Source organism: Budorcas taxicolor, chromosome Y (genome assembly GCF_023091745.1).
Source record: "Budorcas taxicolor isolate Tak-1 chromosome Y, Takin1.1, whole genome shotgun sequence".
Lineage (NCBI taxonomy): Eukaryota > Metazoa > Chordata > Mammalia > Artiodactyla > Bovidae > Budorcas > Budorcas taxicolor.
This window is the reverse complement of record NC_068936.1, coordinates 4,526,011-4,544,892: the sequence shown is the minus strand read 5'-3', so window position 1 is coordinate 4,544,892 and position 18,882 is coordinate 4,526,011. Positions and strand designations below refer to the sequence as shown.

General features: G+C 43.0%; 1 pseudogene; it reads right to left on the bottom strand.

Annotated features, from left to right (window-relative positions):
* Nucleotides 1-5,889: 5,889 nt before the first annotated feature.
* On the bottom strand, nt 5,890-7,578 carry LOC128070888 (zinc finger protein 280A-like; annotated as a pseudogene).
* Nucleotides 7,579-18,882: the final 11,304 nt, after the last annotated feature.

Here is an 18,882-nt window from a genome sequence, read left to right as displayed (position 1 = left end):
GTGGAGGGACAGCACATCGGTTCTTTGGCCAGAGAAAGACCACCACCACCACCACCCCTGCACCCCCACCCCCGGCCTTGCTCTCTGAAATTCCCCCAGGACTCGTTCCAGAGTAGGTTCTTCAGGATGGGCATTCGGGCCCCACCCAGACTCATGGAGCTGGCTGGCCAGAGCCTGCTGTGGAATGAGGCCTTGGCCAGTGCAGCCCTGGAGGAGCTCCCGATTGAGCTTTTCCTGCTGCTGTTGAAGGCAGCCTTTTCCGGGAGGCACACCCAGGCCCTGTCTCGAATCCACATGCTGCTGCACACCACCCCAGACCAGGAGAAGCACTGCATGGGCCAGCTCACTGCCTAGTTCCTGAACCTGCTGCACCTGCAGGAGCTCTACCTGAACACCATCTCCTTCCTCGAGAGCCGCCTGCACCAGGTGCTCAGGTGAGGCGTGGTGCCAGCTCAGCAGACCGCTCCACAGACCAGAACAGACCTCTCTCATTTCATTACCCTCAGGGCGTCTTCTCTGTGCCCGCTGGATACATTGCCAGAGTGCACGGGCCGCTCGGAAGTCCTCACAATGCCACTGATCTGTCCCCTGGTGTCTTGTCAGGTCATCTCCCTGGTTAGGGTCAGAGGCATGGCCTAGGTTAGATGCTGTCAAAGGGGACTTGTTACTGGGCGTTCACACAGTGGGGGTCAGGTGTGATGCCCTTGTGTATTCTTTCCGAGAGGGTGATGTCTTAGCTGAGATGATGACAGATAACTGTGAGAAGGACATTGGCCTATCAGGCATGAGGTTTGAAGACTGAAACTCTGTCTGTCCCCTCCTACCTGCCACTTCGGTCCTGAGCTGTTTTAGGCACCAGATGAGCTGTGGGAAGTGGGTGATTCTGGAGATGACAAGGAGGGGTCAGGAGGGGAAAACTGTGGCTCCTACGTAGTCCAGAGAAAAGAAAAAGTGAAAAGAGCATCATTGTTGAAATATCTCCAAAGTCTTTAAGTCCAAATTACAATCATTTTCTTCTAAGACTTCTGGATACATAGGAAATCCTCAGTAAGAGGTTATTACTCTGCCTTGAACACAGTGATCAAAACTGAGAGGATGCAGCCTAGACTGTCTGTATGGATGAGTTGCATTGATTCCCTTTTTGGCAGATGCAAACTCTAAGCATTAGGAATAAATATATTCACTTAGAAACCAGAAGAAGAAAGAAAGAACTGTAGGTGGTGATGGACAGATTGTGTCCCCCGAATATCTGGGGAATATTCACCCAGGGATCATCTATAACTACAGGGACCCATCAGCCCATGTCCACTGCATCCAGCTGTTTAATTCAACTAGTCATATCCTATAAAAACATCTTAATTCCTGCCAAGCAAATACTAGTAAGCTGAAATAGGAAATAACATTTGGTTACTGTTTGATTCCCACATTGAAAATAGTTTATCATTTTGTGCATGGGGAGGTCATACCCATGTGAGCACGACCTTTCCCCATGAAGACCCCCTGCCTTCCTGTCAAGAAGGTGAGAGGTAAGCTCCAAGCCAGGGAGATGCCTTGTGTTCCGCCGAAACACGCCTCTCCTCTCCACATCTCTCCACCCACCACCTCTGACCCTGGGACTGAATGCCCTGTCTCTCCCCAGGTGCCTGAAGACCACTCTAGAGACCCTGTTGACCACCAACTGCCTGATTTTGGAGCCGGATGTGATGTACCTGTCACAGTTCTTGAATGTCAGCCTGCTAAAGGACCTGGGCCTCAGCGGAGTCAACTTGACCAGCCTCAGCTTGGAGCCCCTGCAGGTACTGATCAAGAGGACCTTGGCCATACTTGCAGGACCTGGACAAGTGCAGCATCATGGACTCTCAGTCCAGTGCCCTCCTGCCCTGCCTCTGCTGCTGCTCCCAGCTCACCATCTTCAGCTTCTGTGGCAACCACACCTCATTGGGCATGCTGGTCAGGTCAAAATGACACCCAGGACCTGGCTAGAAGAACAAAGGGACCAGACATTTGTATTGAAACCAAGGAAAGTACCCAAGACAAGTGTGTTTCGTTTGGAGGAGATCAAAGACTTTCTTAGTCTAGGCTTGAAAAATTGCTAGCAGAGGGAGTGGCTATAAAGGGACCAGGTGGATCCCTTACACCCAAGGCAAACCCAAGATCCACGCTTCCTATGTGGATTTACGCTTTCTACGCAGGGAGAGCTCCCAGTTATTGAAAGACGCGTGGGACACAGGAGTCTGCTGTTCGGACTGCAGAGCAGGAACCCGTGGTTGGAATTTCCACCTGGGGTAGCGGCAGACACAAAACCAGCTGCCTCCTTGGAGCAGAATGTGGCCCCGTGGGGATGCTGAAGCCCGGGAACCACAGAAGACGCCCTCTGGTTTAGGGGTGTGTCTATAAGTGTGCTGCCCACTACCCTCTTGGCCACTGGTCTAGATTTGAGCCAGTAGCCTGTGCGTGGTTCACAGCCTAGGGCCTTTCCTGTTTCACTGATCTCCCAGGATCTGTTCACCCTGTCTTGGCCTGTCCACCACCCCTTTCTTCTGCCTCCAGCCACCCCCAACACACCAGCCCCCGCCTCCCGACTATCTCCGTCACTCCCCGCCCACAAAAACCTAGTGGGTCCCATAGGTTTACTGGACCCTGGGCCGCCATTGTGCACCACTTGATGTGGTGCTATTATGTCCCATGTCTTTGCATTTGCCTAAGCTTGGGATCATCAGTTCAGTTCAGTCACTCAGTCGTGTCTGACTCTTTGCGATCCCATGAATCTCAGCAAGCCAGGCCTCCCTGTCCATCACCAACTCCTGGAGTTTACCCAGACTCACATCCATTGAGTCAGTGATGCCATCCAGGCATCTCATTCTCTGTCGTCCCCATCTCCTCCTGCCGCCAATCCCTCCCAGCACCAGAGTCTTTTCCAATGAGTCAACTCTTCTCATGAGGTGGCCAAAGTAATGGAGTTTCAGCTTTAGCTTGGGTTCATGGCCAGGGCCAAAAGGAGCGTGAGAGGTAGTCAGAGGAAGGCGGGAGCATCCAGGATCCCCGAACCTCCTTAGTTGTGAGCCTGGGTGCTCAGGGGACAGGGGCCACGTGGACGGCTGTTGTAATGCTGTGCATAGCTGTGACCTTGCAGCCACCAGTTGTCACGTCACGTGAAGAGGCCACGCTCTTTAGGGTGGAGGTGGTGGAGGATGGCGAGGCCCTGGTGGACAGAGACATGGCGGGAAACAGGTGGGAGTTGTAGCAGCTGGTGGAAGACATCATGGAAGAGGTGCAGTTTATGGCAGTTGAGGAGCAGAAACAGGGGTCCTCCCAGGAACTGGGGGAGAAGATGGTGGAGGAGCAAGGCCAGGAAAGCCTGGAGGCCCATGTGAGCATCTGGTACTAGATGCGCTGCAGGCACTGGCCGCCCTGCAAGTGGAACTGAGTTTTGAGGAGAAAAACCTCAGGGCCTATGTTCGATTCATGTGCAAGAACCATCAAAGGAGGAAGCATCCCTTGGCTCGGAGAAGCACCATCATCCAGGGCATCCCTGGTTTTTGGCCCAATACTGTATCCTTTCTGTTTCCCCTTAGGGTCCGCTTCTCAGGAGGGGCAGGAGCAGGAGCAGGAGCAGGAGGGGTGGGGTCAAGGGCACAGGAAGGGCACTGGAGGCCGATGAAGGAAATTTGGTCCTGTGCAATTGGCAGGCTCCAAAGGCACAACTGAGTAGAGTCCTGGCAGGGCCACACCTGTAAGTGTTATAGCTATGACTTTGAATGTCTCCTTCAGGCCTGTATACGAGGAGGAGCAGCACCTGAGATCTCTAAGTCAGGAATGACCACAGACAGTACTCCAGAGCAGCCTCAGCAGACAGTTGTAAATGTGGATAATCCCGGGAAATAGCTGAGACATGGAAGTCACACACACACACACACACACACACACACACACACACACACACACACGTACACAGTCCCTTAGACTGCAAGGAGATCAAGCCAGTCAGTCTTATAGGAAATCCACTCTGAATATTCACTGGAAGGACAGATGCTGAAAGTGAAGCTCCAATGCTTTGGCCACCTTATGGGAAGAGCCGACTCATTAGAATACACCCTCATGCTGGAAAAGATTGAAGGCAGGAGGAGAAGAATGGGATGGTTGGATGGCATCACAGGCTCAATGGACTTCAACTTGAGCAAGTTCTGGGAGATGGTGAAAGACAGAGAATCCTGGTGTGCTGCAATCCATGGTGTTGCAAAGAGTGAACACGACTGCACAAAAACAAGTTATTGGCTGTCTTGTTTGCTTTTTTTCTTGTTTCTTCAGTTTTTCACTTCTAATTAAAATTGTTCTTTGAAACTCATGGAAGGTCTAGGACCTAAAGTTTTTCTACAAATAAGAGGCAAGGTACATTGGTGTGTGGGGGGGGGAGGGGTTGGGGGCGCGGGGCAGGCTTGGGAAAGCCTTGCAGGGTCCTGCTCAGTTATATGATGAAACAGACTGACAGTGCCAAGTTTTGTTATAAATGGAAATTCCAATACTGTTAGTGGAAATACACATTACTTCAATCACTTTGCAAAAGCATTTGACTCTACCTGCATATTAGAATGGAACAGTCAGTATCAAATCTGCCTGCAATGCAGGAGACCCAGGTTTGAACCCTGGGTCAAGAAAATGCCCTGGAGAAGGAAATTCTAACCTATTGTGGTATTTTGCCTGGGAAATCCCATGGATAGTGGAGCCTGGTAGGCTAGAATCTATGGCGTTGCAAAAGTCAAATACCACTTAGCAACTAACCCACTGTGACATGCATTACCAGAAAATCTCATGTCTACATATATAAACAGCTATCCTAGAAAACTTACTATGAAACACACACATGGGTTCATAGGCAGCTTATTCAAAAAGGCAAAATAAGAGCCTCAAATTTCAGGCACAGTAAAATGGACCTATAAGACTATGTGCATTCATCCACGGGGATTCTAACCAGCAATCAAAAGGAACGTTCCACAGCTACATACAATAAGAATGCATCTCACTTATCTGAAAGAAAACCAAGACCAGGGGAACAGAAACTCTATTGTGAGGTTATTTTAATTTAAAATTTGAAACAAAGAAAATGAACCCCTAGTGCTAGAGGTCAGAGAAATGTTTACTTTGGGGAGCAGAGAGTGGCCAGGAAGGAACATGGAGATTTCAAAGCTACTTGCTGGTGGAGAGATGGAGCAAGTACAATTTCAGTTACAAGCCAAGCAAGACTTTATTTGCTTGGGCTCCAAAATAACTGTGGATGGTTACTGAGGCCATGAAATTAAAAGACGCTCACTCCTTGGAAGAAAAGCTGTGACAAAACTAGAGGGCATAGTAAAAGACAGAGACATTACTTTGCCAACTAATGTCCATAAAGTCAAAGCTATGGTTTTCTCAGTCGTCAGATAAAGATGTAAGAGCTGGACCATAAAGAAGACTGAGTGCTGAAGAACTGACTTTTTTTGAACTGTGGTACTGGAAAATAGAGAAGAATCTTGAGAGTCCCTTAGACTGCTAAGAGATCCAACCAGTCAATCCTAACGGAAATCAACCCTGAATATTCAGTGGAAGAACTGATGCTGAAGCTCTAATATTTTGGCTACCTGATGGGAAGAGTCAACCCATTGGGGGAAAACAACAACGACAACAACAACTTGATGCTGGGGAAATATTGAAGACAGGAGAAGTGGTGACAGAGGATGAGATGGTTGGATGGCATCAGCAACCCGATGGAATGAGTTTGAGCAAGCTTTAGGTGATAGTGATTGACGGGGAAGTCTGGCGTGCTGAAGTTCATATGGTCACAGGGGGTCCGAAATGACTGAGCAACTGAACAACAAAAGCTAGGCAGGGTCTTTATGTAAAGCTGGCTGAACATTAAAAGGACTTTTGTGAATCTCTGGAGCTGGGTAGAACATAATTATTACTCAAATCCCTTGCTGAGACACGTCTGCAATGCTTTGTGTTGGTAGTCAATCACCTTTGTAGTTTTTCTGGGTGGCACTTGGGATTTCCTCACAATGATGGATGCTGTCTCTCTCAGTCCCAGCGGAACTAAAGTTCAGATCATGACCTCTGTTTCAGGAGGCAATCCTGAACAATTGCTCTGGCTTTTTGAATGAATGATGATACTTGGTTTTGCGCTCTCTCTTTTCCTTCAGCTTCAGAAACTGTAGCCAGTGCTTGCAACATGTAAAGACCCTCCTGTTCCAGTGCCTGCAAGAGTGATTTACGAAGGATGTCACCAGTCTGAGAATTTTGAGGCAAAACAGACAAAGCAAATTGTTCATGTTTCCATGCCACATTCTAAAATGTGCCTCTACATTGCCAAATGCAGAAGATCTGTAATTGAAAATGCAACACACATAGGGCATTTCACCAGGTTCGTGACTGTCCTTCATGTGCTGTAAGAGAACCTGATCTGTTTTTGATGGACAATTCATAAATTTTACAGACCGTGGAGGGCTCTTGGGAACTGTGGACACTTTCAATGTGACACTGCAGCTGGAAGGGGGTGGGAAACAAGCGATGGCAGTGCTGGCAGGTAGAATGCATTCCCAGCTGTCACCCTTCTGCTTCTCAAGCTTCAGATGGTTCTTCACGTGGATCATAACCTTGACATTTTTTAGAACTCTCAAGCAGCTGAGGCATTTAAAGGCTATGTGAGTCTCCTCTTCTGGCTGCCCATTTCTTATATGCTGTCCACAGTAAAAGTCATCAAGTAACATGATCAGACATCCTTTCACAGGATCAACAGTCTTGCTCTGACATGCTGGAGTCCAAAAGTCTGTTTTCTCCAGCCCTTCCAAACTGCATGTTCTGTCTGGATCCATAAGACTGAAGCATGCCTGGTCATTTGCATGAGTCTGTGAAAGTGAGGCCCCACCTTGAACATGGCTCGGTGAGGTCGGGAGGTCTTTCAAGGTCATAACTGTGTTCTTTGTAGGACAGAATCCTGGAGGGGCCATGGTGCAGGCTGGTCCCCCTGGGATTCCATTGCTGAGTTTAGGTCTTTCGGGATACCACGCTTAACATTCACATCTGAAGTGGGACATTGCTTTGAATTAAGACAACTTTCATCCTTGCCTCCTAATGAGAGAACACCTCCAAATAGACAATGAGGCCACAGAGAGAGCAATTCTGAATTGTGAAGCAGAGCTGGCAGAGAGCTCGTTCATAATCAGGTTTAGACGAAGGCTCAAACATAACGTGACTGTCTCTTCCTTCACATTCAGACTGAAAAGTTGGTGACATGATCAGTGGCTCTGATGCTGGGTTCCTGAGATTTTTAGGTTGCTACCTGCAGGAGGGATCTGGACTCACGTGGCCCTTCTTTCCTCTGGAAGACGAGTCCCTGGTCACTCTGTTCAAAACGTTAGAAATAACTGGCTTTGAACGTGAACTCACTCTGACAAAGAGGGCTTCAGCATCCTCACTGACGTGCTCCACTCCAACAAAGATGACCTCAGCATAGTCATCATCCTCATCTCTGGATTTGGACCCCCCGATCTTTTACTTGGCTTGTGATGGTGCTTGTGCTTTCTCACATGGGAAGAGATGGGCCATTTTATAGTACTTTTGGCTTCAAGTGGCCCCTTCTTCTAGTGCTTTTTCTCCCTAAAGGCAACCGCAGGACAAGGTCATCCCCTCTGAACTCAGGTGTCACTCTCTGTGGTTTCAGTTAACCTTCAGTTGTTCACTGAAAATATTAAATGGAAAAGTCCAGAAACAAATAACTCACAAGTCCTAAATTGCATGTAATTTTGTGCAGTGTGACTGGAATCTCACACCATCCTGCATCCTCTTGCCCAGATGTAATTCGTTCCTTAGTCCTACACATCCCACCCATTTGTCACTCGGTTACCACAATGACTGTTGAGATGTCACAGGGCTTGCGATCAAGTCACCCTTATTTTATTCAATAATGGTCCCAAAGCATAAGTGGAGTGTTGTTGGCCATTTAGATATGTCAGAGGGAATCCATTAAGTGCTACCTTAAAGTCAAAAGATGATAGTTCTCAATTTGATATAAAAAGAGAAATAATTGTATACTGAGGTTGCTAAGATCTAAGGTTAATGTGAAGAAGAGAAAATAAATCTGGGTTAGTTCAGCTGTCAAACCTCAAAATGCAAAAGTTATGGCCACAGAGCGTAGTAAGTGCTTAGTTTGGGTGCGAAAAAAACCCACTAAATTAGTAGAGTAATTTTTTTTTTTTTTTTACATAAGAGACTACCTTCACAAAACTTTATAAAAGTATATTGTTATAATTGTTCTGTTATTCTTACACCTTCACTGGTGGCTCAGAAGAAAAAGTGTCTCCCTACAATTTGGGAGATCCGGGTTTGATCCCTGGGTCAGAAAGATCCTCTGGAGAAGGAAATGGGAACCCACTTCAGAATTCTTCCCTGGGAAATCCTATGGACAGAGGAGGGTGGTAAACTGCAGTCCATGGGGTTGCAAACAGTCGAACATGACTGAGAGCCTTCACTTTCACTTTCCTGTTAATATTAGTTAGTTGCCAATCTCTTACTGTGCTTTTACAAAATAAACTGCATCACAGGTATGTTTGTATAGAAAAAACGTTGTGTGCATAGGGTTTGATAATATATGAGGCTAGAGATGTCCGCTGGGGGACTTGGAACTTATTTTCTGCAGATGAGTGGTGATGATTCTATTTCTTTCAAAAGGCAAAATTAGTACCTGATTTAATCATCATATGAAACATTGAGATAACTATTCACACCCTTATTTTATACATAAGGAAACATCTCAAATTCGTTTAAATGACACGCCCATTTTAAATTTACTTCTCCAGCCCCCACTTTTGCCTTGTTTTGCCATGGTGACCCCACTGCTCCTGTTAATCTCTAAAGGAGAGCTCCTGGGCACCATTTTGCTTACAGATCTCCAATCTCAATCAGAAATGCTGAACAACATAAAATGTCCAAAAAAGCCTCCAGCTGTCCCTTGGGGGTACCCCTCACTCCCTCCAGTCTGTGAGTCAAGAAGGCACCAGACTCTATACATGGATCAAAAAAAAAAATTTATATATATATATATAAATATAAATTGTATATAAATTGTATATATATATGTGTATATATATATATATATATATATATATATATATATATATATATATTATATAAATTGTGTGTGTATAATCCAGAAAGTTCTAATAGCAAAACTTAAACCTGCCTCATGCTGGCAACCATATACAAATATATAGCATTTACACTGTATTGAAACTATTTACATAGCATCAACATTGTATTAGGTATTATAAGGAATGTGAAGATGATTTTAAGTATGCAGGAGCATCCCCTTTAGTTACATGAAAAGATTACACCGATTTTATATAGGGACTTGAGCATTCATGGATTTTGGTATCTGCGGGTGAAGGGTTCCCAACTTAATCTTGCAAGGGTACCAAGGAGAGAGGACGGAGTCTTCTCAGGACTTCTGCCATTCCCCCTGCCTTGGATGCTGTCTCAAGTACCACCACCCAGCTCCAAACGTGCCTCAGTCCACAGTTTCTCTGCCAGGCTTCCCTAACCATGATGTCAGAAATCATAGCCTCCCCCAACTCACATGCCATATTCACCTCCAGAGCTATTGGGTTGCTGTATTTTTATTTCTATAATATGTGGCATCTGTCAGTGCTACATATCTGTTGCAAAAATAAACAGTAAGTGTTATTAATGCAATCATTTATCTGTACCACATGCTCGACCCTTTAATTCCTGGCCCCACAAGTATTTCCACTTGATCTTAGCCAAAACGCTGAGAATCTATTTCTCCAAGCATGTCATGAAATCCAAATCTTAATGATTTAAAACTATCATGCAAGGGAGAAAGTCAGCCAGTATGTAGCTGGATGCTGATGGGGGCAGCGGTGGTCATTGAAATAAAAGATTTGTAACAAAATTTGTCTACATATAATACATTTGTTGATAGCTTCAATGCCATCAACACGTTTCACTGACATTAAGGGACATTCTAAAGTTTACATGTGACCACTTCTGATACCAGATCACATTTCATCAGTAGCATATCATAGTTTGTCTGGCTGTGTGTAAATGGTGGCCCTAGCAGTAAAGGACCCTCCTGCCAATGCAGAAGATGTAAGAGACACAGGTTCCATCTCTGGGTTACAAAGACCCCCTGGAGGAGGGCATGGCAACCCACTCCAGCATTCCTGCCTGAAGAATCCTATGGAGAGAGGAGCCTGGTGGCCTGCAGTCCATAGGGTTGCAAAGAGTTGAACATGACTGAAGCAACTGAGCACACACATACATATGTATATAAATATGGATTTGATAGTGTTATGAAAAATAATGGTATGGAACTTCCTTTGTGATCCAGTATTTAAGACTCCTCACTTCCACACCAGGGGGCATGGGTTTAATCTTTGGTCAGGGATCTGTGACCCCAAATTCTACAGGCTATGGCAAAAAAAAAAAAAGAAAGAAAGAAAGAAAAAAAAAAAGAATAATGTTGTATCTTACACCTGATGTCATCTTAGATTTAATGAAAATTTCTATTTTCCACAGGCAAAATCCAGCCTACTAAATTCATGTCACAAGTCTTTAATGGGATGCTAGCTGAATTATGCAGGCAAATGGTTTAGACAGGGATTGACAACTTGGCTTGCCTCCTGTTTGTTTTTTTCTACCAAACAGCAAGCTAAGAATGATTTTTATGTTTTAGTGTTTTGTTTTTTTTTTTAACTTTAAAAAACACGTTCAATATTTTTACTTTTTTTTTTTTTTTAATTTGGGGGAAACAAAGGAATGTTTTGTGACACGGGAAAATTATATGAGATATAAATTTCAGTAACACAAGTAAAGTTTTATTGGAACACAGCTGTGATCATTTGCAGCTGCCTGAGGCTGTTTCACACTGCTAATGGCAGAGACCGCATGGCCCTTAATGCCTGGTTACTCTCTGGCCCTTTACAGAGACATTTTGCAGACTCATGGCTACAGAGAACAAAATGAAGAATTCCAAACCCCATGGCTCACCAGCTCCTGAAGTCCAGTTGACACAGTGCAGCTAAACATTTCCCACTCTGAGCCCAAGTGGTGAGTGAAGCTGAGTGTCTTTTTCTCCACTTCCCAGAGAGATTTCTCTGGAAATACCAACACCACTTCCTGTGTCCTGTGTCCATGGAACTCCTACTTGACTCTCCAAAAGCCTTTTCTCAGTGGGGCTGGATCAGCAGATTCCAAGCCTTTTAAAACCCATTCTAGAGGCTGTCCTAAGATGGCAGAGGAATAGGATGGGGAGACCACTTTCTCCCTCACAAATTCATCAAAAGAACATTTCAATGCTGAGGAAATTCCACAAAACAACTTCTGAATGCTGGCAGAGGACATCAGGAATCCAGAAAAGCAGATCATTATCTTCAAAAATAGGTAGGAAAAATATAAAAGACAAAAAAAGAGACAAAGGAGGTAGGGAGGGAGCTCTGTCCTGGGAAGGAAGTCCCATCCCAGGAAGGGAATCTTAAGAAGAGAGGTTTCCAAACACCAGGAAACACTCTCGCTGCTGAGTCTGTGGTGAGCCTTGGAAGCACAGAGGACAACATAACAGGAAGGAAAAATAAATAAATAATGAAAACCAACAGATTGCGAGCCCAACAGTAACTCCCCCAGCAGAGAAGCAGCACAGACACCTGCATCTGCCACTAGCAAGTGGGGGATGGGCAGGGAGGCATGGGAGGCGTGGGCTGCAGTTCTTTTAAGAATCAGGCCAGAACGCCCTGTGTGTAACCAGAGCAAACTAACTTGGGCTAGCAAACCAGATTGTGGGATAGCTACCACCCAAAAAGCACGAACATGAGAGACTGCCAGGACTGCACACAGAACAAAGGATGGAACAGAAATAACCGGCTGCAGACCATCCACCTCTGGTGACAGACAGCCAGAGCCATAAGGGCTGGAAGGAGGCAATCACAGCCGAAGAGAGTGTACCTACCAAAATGCAAGCAGGCTTCTTTGTTAGCTAAGACTTCTGGAGGTTCTGGACAATCATCATCTGCCTGAGAAGGGACACCAGGGGTATACCGAGAAAACTGAGCAGCAGAAATGGGGAAGGTGATAAGTCGCAATGACCGTGCTCACCAAACACCTGTGCTACTCGGACCTGGGAGGCCCAACCGAATCTGGGCCTCTGAGGGCTACCTGAGCACCGAGCCTGAGTGGCTTAGACTGGGGAGGTGCATGCATCCTAGGGCCAGACTCAGACGGTTCCCAGTGGAGCAATGTAGAGCCCGAGTGGTGTGCGCCGTGAGCAGGGGCAAGCCCAGCAGGGCTGAGATACTGCGAGCACACACCAATGTTATTTGTTTGCAGCATCCCTCTCTCCCAACAGCGTGACTGAACAAGGGAGCCTAAACAAATAATAGTGTCCACCCCCACCCCCCTGCATCCCACCAACTGTGTCAGGGTGGAAATCAGACACTGAGGAGGCCAACAAACAGAAAAAGTTAAACAGAGTGTACCACCTTGGAAGTGACCCCACACTGCCCACAACACCAGAGAAAGGGCCAGATATATCTTTACTATTTTTATGATCATTCCTTTTTGTTGTTGTTGTTGATGTTGTTGTGTGATAGTTTTTTCCTCTATTCTTTTTCTTATTTTTAAGATTTTAAGGTCCTCTATTTCTCCTTTATTTTTTTTTAAATTTTTATAACCTATTATTACTTTAAAAAGAAAAAAAAAAAGACCCTATTTTTAAATCAAAGGACTTATATAGCCTTTTTGTGGTTGTTGTTGTTTTTAAATAATTCTTATGGCTTTTTTTTCTTTCTTTCTTCTTTTCTTTAATATTGTATTTTTGAAAATCCAACCTCTACTCTAGATTTTTAAACTTTGCTTTTTGGTATTTATTGTCAAATTTTTACCTTTAAAAACCCAATCTTCAGTACCCAATTTTACCTGAGAGCAAGATTACTGGCTTGACCACTTTCTCCTCCTTTGGACTCTCCTTTTTCTCCACCAGGTAGCCTCTTCTCTTCCCTCCCCCTTCTCTTCTCTACCCAACTCTGAATCCCTGTGTGTTCCAGACGGTGCAAAACACTTACGGAACTGGTTACTGGCTGGATCTGTCTCTCTCCTTTTCATTACCATCTTTTATCCTCATGGCGACCTCTGTCTACTTCCTCCCTCTACTCTTCCCTGTATAACTCCATGAACATCTCTGAGCGGTCCAGACTGTGGGGTGCACATAAGGAAGTGATTACAGGCTAGCTTGCTCTCTCTTCTTTTGATCCCACCTCATCTCATTCCAGTCACCTCTAACTACCCCCTCCCTCTTCTCTTCTCCATGTAACTCAGTGAAACTCTCTGGGTGTCCCTCAGTGTGGAGAAACTTTTCATCTTTAACCTAGATGTTTTATCATTGGTGCTGTGTAGATGGAGAAGTCTTGAGGCTACTATAAAAATAAAACTGAAAACCAGAAGCTGGAGGCTTATGTCCAAATCCTGAGAATATCAGAGAACTCCTGAATCCAGGGAACATTAATCAATAGGAGCTCATCAAACACCTCCATACCAACACTGAAACGAAGGGCCAACAAGTTCCAGAGCAAGACATATCACACAAATTCTCCAGCAACACAGGAACACACCCCTGAGCTTCAATATACAGGCAGCTCAAAGTTACTCCAAAGCCATTGACATCTCATAACCCATTACTGATCACTCCACTGCACTCCAGAGAGAAGAAATCCAGCTCCACCCACCAGAACTCAAACACAAGCCTCCCTAACCAAGAAACCTTGACAAGCCACTGATACAACACCACCGACAATGAGGAAACTCCATAATAAAGAGAACTCCACAAATTCCCAGAATATAGAAAGGCCACCCCAAACGCAGCAATATAACCAAGATGAAGAGACAGAGGAATACCCAGCAGGTAAAGGAACAGGAGAAATGCCCACCAAACCAAAAAAAAAAAAAAAGAGAGAGAGAGAGAGAGAGAGAGAGAAAGAGATAGGGAATCTACCTGAGAAAGGATTCTGAATACTGATAGTGAAAATGATCTAAAATCTTGAAATCAAAATGAAATCACAGATAAATAGCCTAGAGACAAGGATTGAGAAGATGCAAGAAAGGTTTAACAAGGACATAGAAGAAATAAAAAAGAGTCACTATATAATGAATAATGCAATAAATGAGATCAGAAACGCTCTGGAGGAAACATATAGTAGAATAACGGTGGCAGAAGACAGGATTAGTGAAATAGAAGATAGAACTGTAGAAATAAATGAATCAGAGAGGAAAAAAAGAAAAACGAATTAAAATAAATGAGGGCAATCTCAGAGACCTCCAGGAAAATATGAAACTCTACAACATTCGAATTATAGGAGTCCCAGAAGAAGAAGACAAAAAGAAAGACCATGAGAAAATCCTTGAGGAGATAATAGTTGAAAACTTCCCTAAAATGGGGAATGAAATAGTCGCCCAAGTCCAAGAAACCCAGGGTGTTCCAAACAGGATAAACCCAAGGCGAAACACCCCAAGACACATATTAATCAAATTAACAAAGATCAAACATAAAGAGCAAATATTAACAGCAGCAAGGGGGGAAAACACACACACACACACACACACAGGGATTCCCATAAGGATAACTGCAGATCTTTCAATAGAAACTTCAGGCCAGGAGGGAATGGCAAGACATACTTTAAGTGATGAAAGAAAATAACCTAGAACCTAGATTATTGGACCCAGGAAGGATCTCATTCAAATATGAAGGAGAAATCAAAAGCTTTACAGTGAAGCAAAAGCTGAGAGAATTCAGCACCACCAAACCAGCTCTCTAACAAATGCTAAAGGATATTCTCTAGACAGGAAACACAAAAAGGGTGGATAAACCCGAATCCAAAACAATAAAGTAAATGGCAACGGGATCATAGTTATCAATAATTACCTTAAATGTAAATGGGTTGAATGCCCCAGCCAAAAGACAAAGAATGGCTGAATGGATACAAAGCCAAGACCCCTATATATGCTGCCTACAAGAGACCTACCTCAAAACAAGGGACACATACAGACTGAAAATGAAGGGCTGGAAAAAGATATTTCATGCAAATAGAGACCAAAAGAAAGCAGGAGTAGCAATACTCATATCCGATAATATAGACTTTAAAACAAAGGCTGTGAAAAGAGACAAAGAAGGCCACTACATAATGATCAAAGGATCAATTCAAGAAGACATAACAATTATAAATATATATGCACCCAACATAGGAGCACTGCAATATGTAAGGCAAATGCTAACAAGTATGAAAGAGGAAATTAACAAAAACACAATAATAGTGGGAGACTTTAATACCCCACTCACACCTATGGACAGATCAACTAAACAGAACATTAACAAAAAAACACAAACTTTAAATGACACAATAGGCCAGTTAGACCTAATTGATATCTATAGAACATTTTACCCCAAAACAATGAATTTCACTTTTTTCTCAAGTGCTCACGGAAACTTCTCCAGGATAGGTCACATCCTGGGCCATAAATCTAACCTTGATAAGTTAAAAAAAACTGAAATCATTCCAAGCATCTTTTCTGACCATGATGCATTAAGATTAGATCTCAATTACAGGAGGAAAACTATTAAAAATTCCAACATATGGAGGCTGAACAACACACTTCTGAATAACCAACACATCACAGAAGAAATCAAAACAGAAATCAAAATATGCATAGAAACAAATGAAAATGAAAACACAACAACCCAAAACCTGTGGGACGCTATAAAAGCAGTGCTAAGAGAAAGTTCATAGCAATACAGGCATACCTCAACAAATAAGTAAAAAAGGCAAATAAATAACCTAACTCTACACCTAAATCAAGTTGCAAAGGAAGAAATGGAGAATCTCAGTTAGTAGAAGGAAAGAAATCTTAAAAATTAGGGCAGAAATAAATGCAAAAGAAACGAAAGAGACTATAGCAAAAATCAACAAAGCCAAAAGCTGGTTCTTTGAAAGGATAAATAAAATTGAAACGATTAGCCACACTCATCAAGAAACAAAGAGAGAAAAATCAAATCAATAAAATTAAATGTCAATAAAATGGAAAACGTGGAAGAAATGGACAAATCTTAGAAAAGTACAACTTTCCAAAACTGAACCAGGAAGAAATAGAAAATCTTAACAGACACACCACAAGCATGGAAATTGAAACGGTAAAAAGAAATCTTCCAGCAAACAAAAGCACAGGTCCAGACGGCTTCACAACTGAATTCTACCAAAAATTTAGAGAAGAGCTAACACCTATCCTACTCAAACTCTTCCAGAAAATTACAGAGAAAGGTAAACTTCCAAACTCATTCTATGGGGCCACCATCACCCTAATACCAAAACCTGACATAGATGTCACAAAAAAAAGAAAGCTATAGGCCGATATCACTGATGAACATAGATGCAAAAATCCTTAACAAAATTCTAAAAGTCAGAATCCAACAACACATTAAAAAGATCATACACCATGAAAAAGTTGGCTTTATCCCAGGAATGCAAGGATTCTTCAATATCCACAAATCAATCAATATAATTCACCACATTAACAAATTGAAAGATAAATGCCATATGATTATCTCAATAGATGCAGAGAAGGCCTTTGACAAAATTCAACATCGATTTATGATTAAAACTCTCAAGAAAGCAGGAATAGAAGGAACTTACCTCAACATAATAAAAGCTATATATGACAAACCCACAGCAAACATTATCCTAAATGGTGAAAAATTGAAAGCATTTCCCCTAAAGTCAGAAACAAGACAAGGGTGCCCAGTTTCACTGCTACTGTTCAACATAGTTCTGGAAGTTTTGGCCACAACAATCAGAGCAGAAAAAGAAATAAAAGGAATCCAAATTGGAAAAGAAGAAATAAAACTCTCACTGTTTGCAGATGACATGATCCTCTACATAGAAAACCCTAAAGACTCCACCAGAAAATTACTAGAGCTAATCAATGAATATGGTAAAGTTGCAGGATATAAAATCAACACACAGAAACCCCTTGCATTCCTATACACTAATAATGAGAAAGTAGAAAAAGAAATTAAGGAAACAATTCCATTCACCATTGCAAGGAAAAGAATAAAATACATAGGAATATATCTACCTAAAGAAACCAAAGACCTATATATAAAAAACTATAAAACACTGATGAAAGAAATCAAAGAAGACACTAATAGATGGAGAAATATACCATGTTCATGGATCGGAAGAATCAATATAGTGAAAATGAGTATACTACCCAAAGCAATCTATGGATTCAATGTAATCCCTGTCAAGCTACCAGTGTTATTTTTCACAGAACTAGAACAAAGAATTTCAATATTTGTATGGAAATACAAAAAAACCCGAATAGCCAAAGCAATCTTGAGAAAGAAAAATGGAACTGGAGGAATCATCTTGCCTGACTTCATTCAGGCTCTACTACAAAGCCACAGTCATTAAGACATATGGTACTGGCACAAAGACAGAAATATAGATCAATGGAACAAAATAGAAAGCCCAGAGATAAATCCACACACCTATGGACACCTTATCTTCGACAAAGGAGGCAAGAATATACAATGAAGTAAAGACAATCTCTTTTACAAGTGGTGCTGGGAAAACTGGTAAACCACTTGTAAAAGAATGAAATTAGATCACTTTCTAACACCACACACACAAAAAAAAACTCAAAATAGATTAAAGACCTAAATGTAAGACCAGAAACTATAAAACTCCTGGAGGAGAACATAGGCAAAACACTGTCCAACATACATCACAGCAGGATCCTCTATGATCCACCTCCCAGAATACTGGAAATTAAAGCAAAAACAACAACAACAAATGGGATCTAATTAAAATTAAAAGCTTCTGCACACCAAAGGAAACTATAAGCAAGGTGAAGCGATGGCCTTCTGAATGGGAGAAAATAATAGCAAATGAAGCAACTGACAAACAACTAATCTCAAAAATATACAAGCAACTTATGCAGCTCAACTCCAGAAAAATAAACAACCCAATCAAAAAATGGGCCAAATAATTAAATAGACATTTCTCCAAAGAAGACATACGGATGGCTAACAAACACATGAAAAGATGCTCAACATCACTCATTATCAGTTCAGTTCTGTTCAGTTGCTCAGTCGTGTCCGACTCTTTGCGACCCCATGAATTGCAGCACACCAGGTCTCCCTGCCCATCACCAAGACCTAGAGTTCACTCAGACTCACGTCCATCGAGTCAGTGATGCCATCCAGCCATCTCATCCTCTGTTGTCCCCTTCTCCTCCTGCCACCAATCCCTCCCAGCATCAGAGTCTTTTCCTATGAGTCAATGCGTTACATATCAGAGAAATGCAAATCAAGACCACAATGAGGTACCATTTCACACCAATCAGAATGACTGTTATCCAAAAGTCTGCAAGCAATAAATGCTGGAGAGGGTGTGGAGAAAAGGGAAACCTCTTACACTGTTGGTGGGAATGCAAACTGGTACAGCCACTATGGAGAACACTGTGGAGATTCCTTAAAAAATTGCAAATAGAACTGGCTTATGACCCAGCTATCCCATTGCTTGCAATACACACCAAGAAAACCAAAATTGAAAGAGACACATGTACCTCAATGTTCATTGCAGCACTGTTTATAATAGCCAGGATACGGAAACAACCTAGATGTCCATCAGCAGATGAATGGATAAGAAAGCTGTGGTACATATACACTGGAGTATTACTCAGCCATTAAAAAGAATATATTTGAATCAGTTCTAATGAGGTGGATGAAACTGAGCCAATTATACAGAGTGAAGTAAGCCAGGAAGAAAAACACCAATACAGTATACTAACACT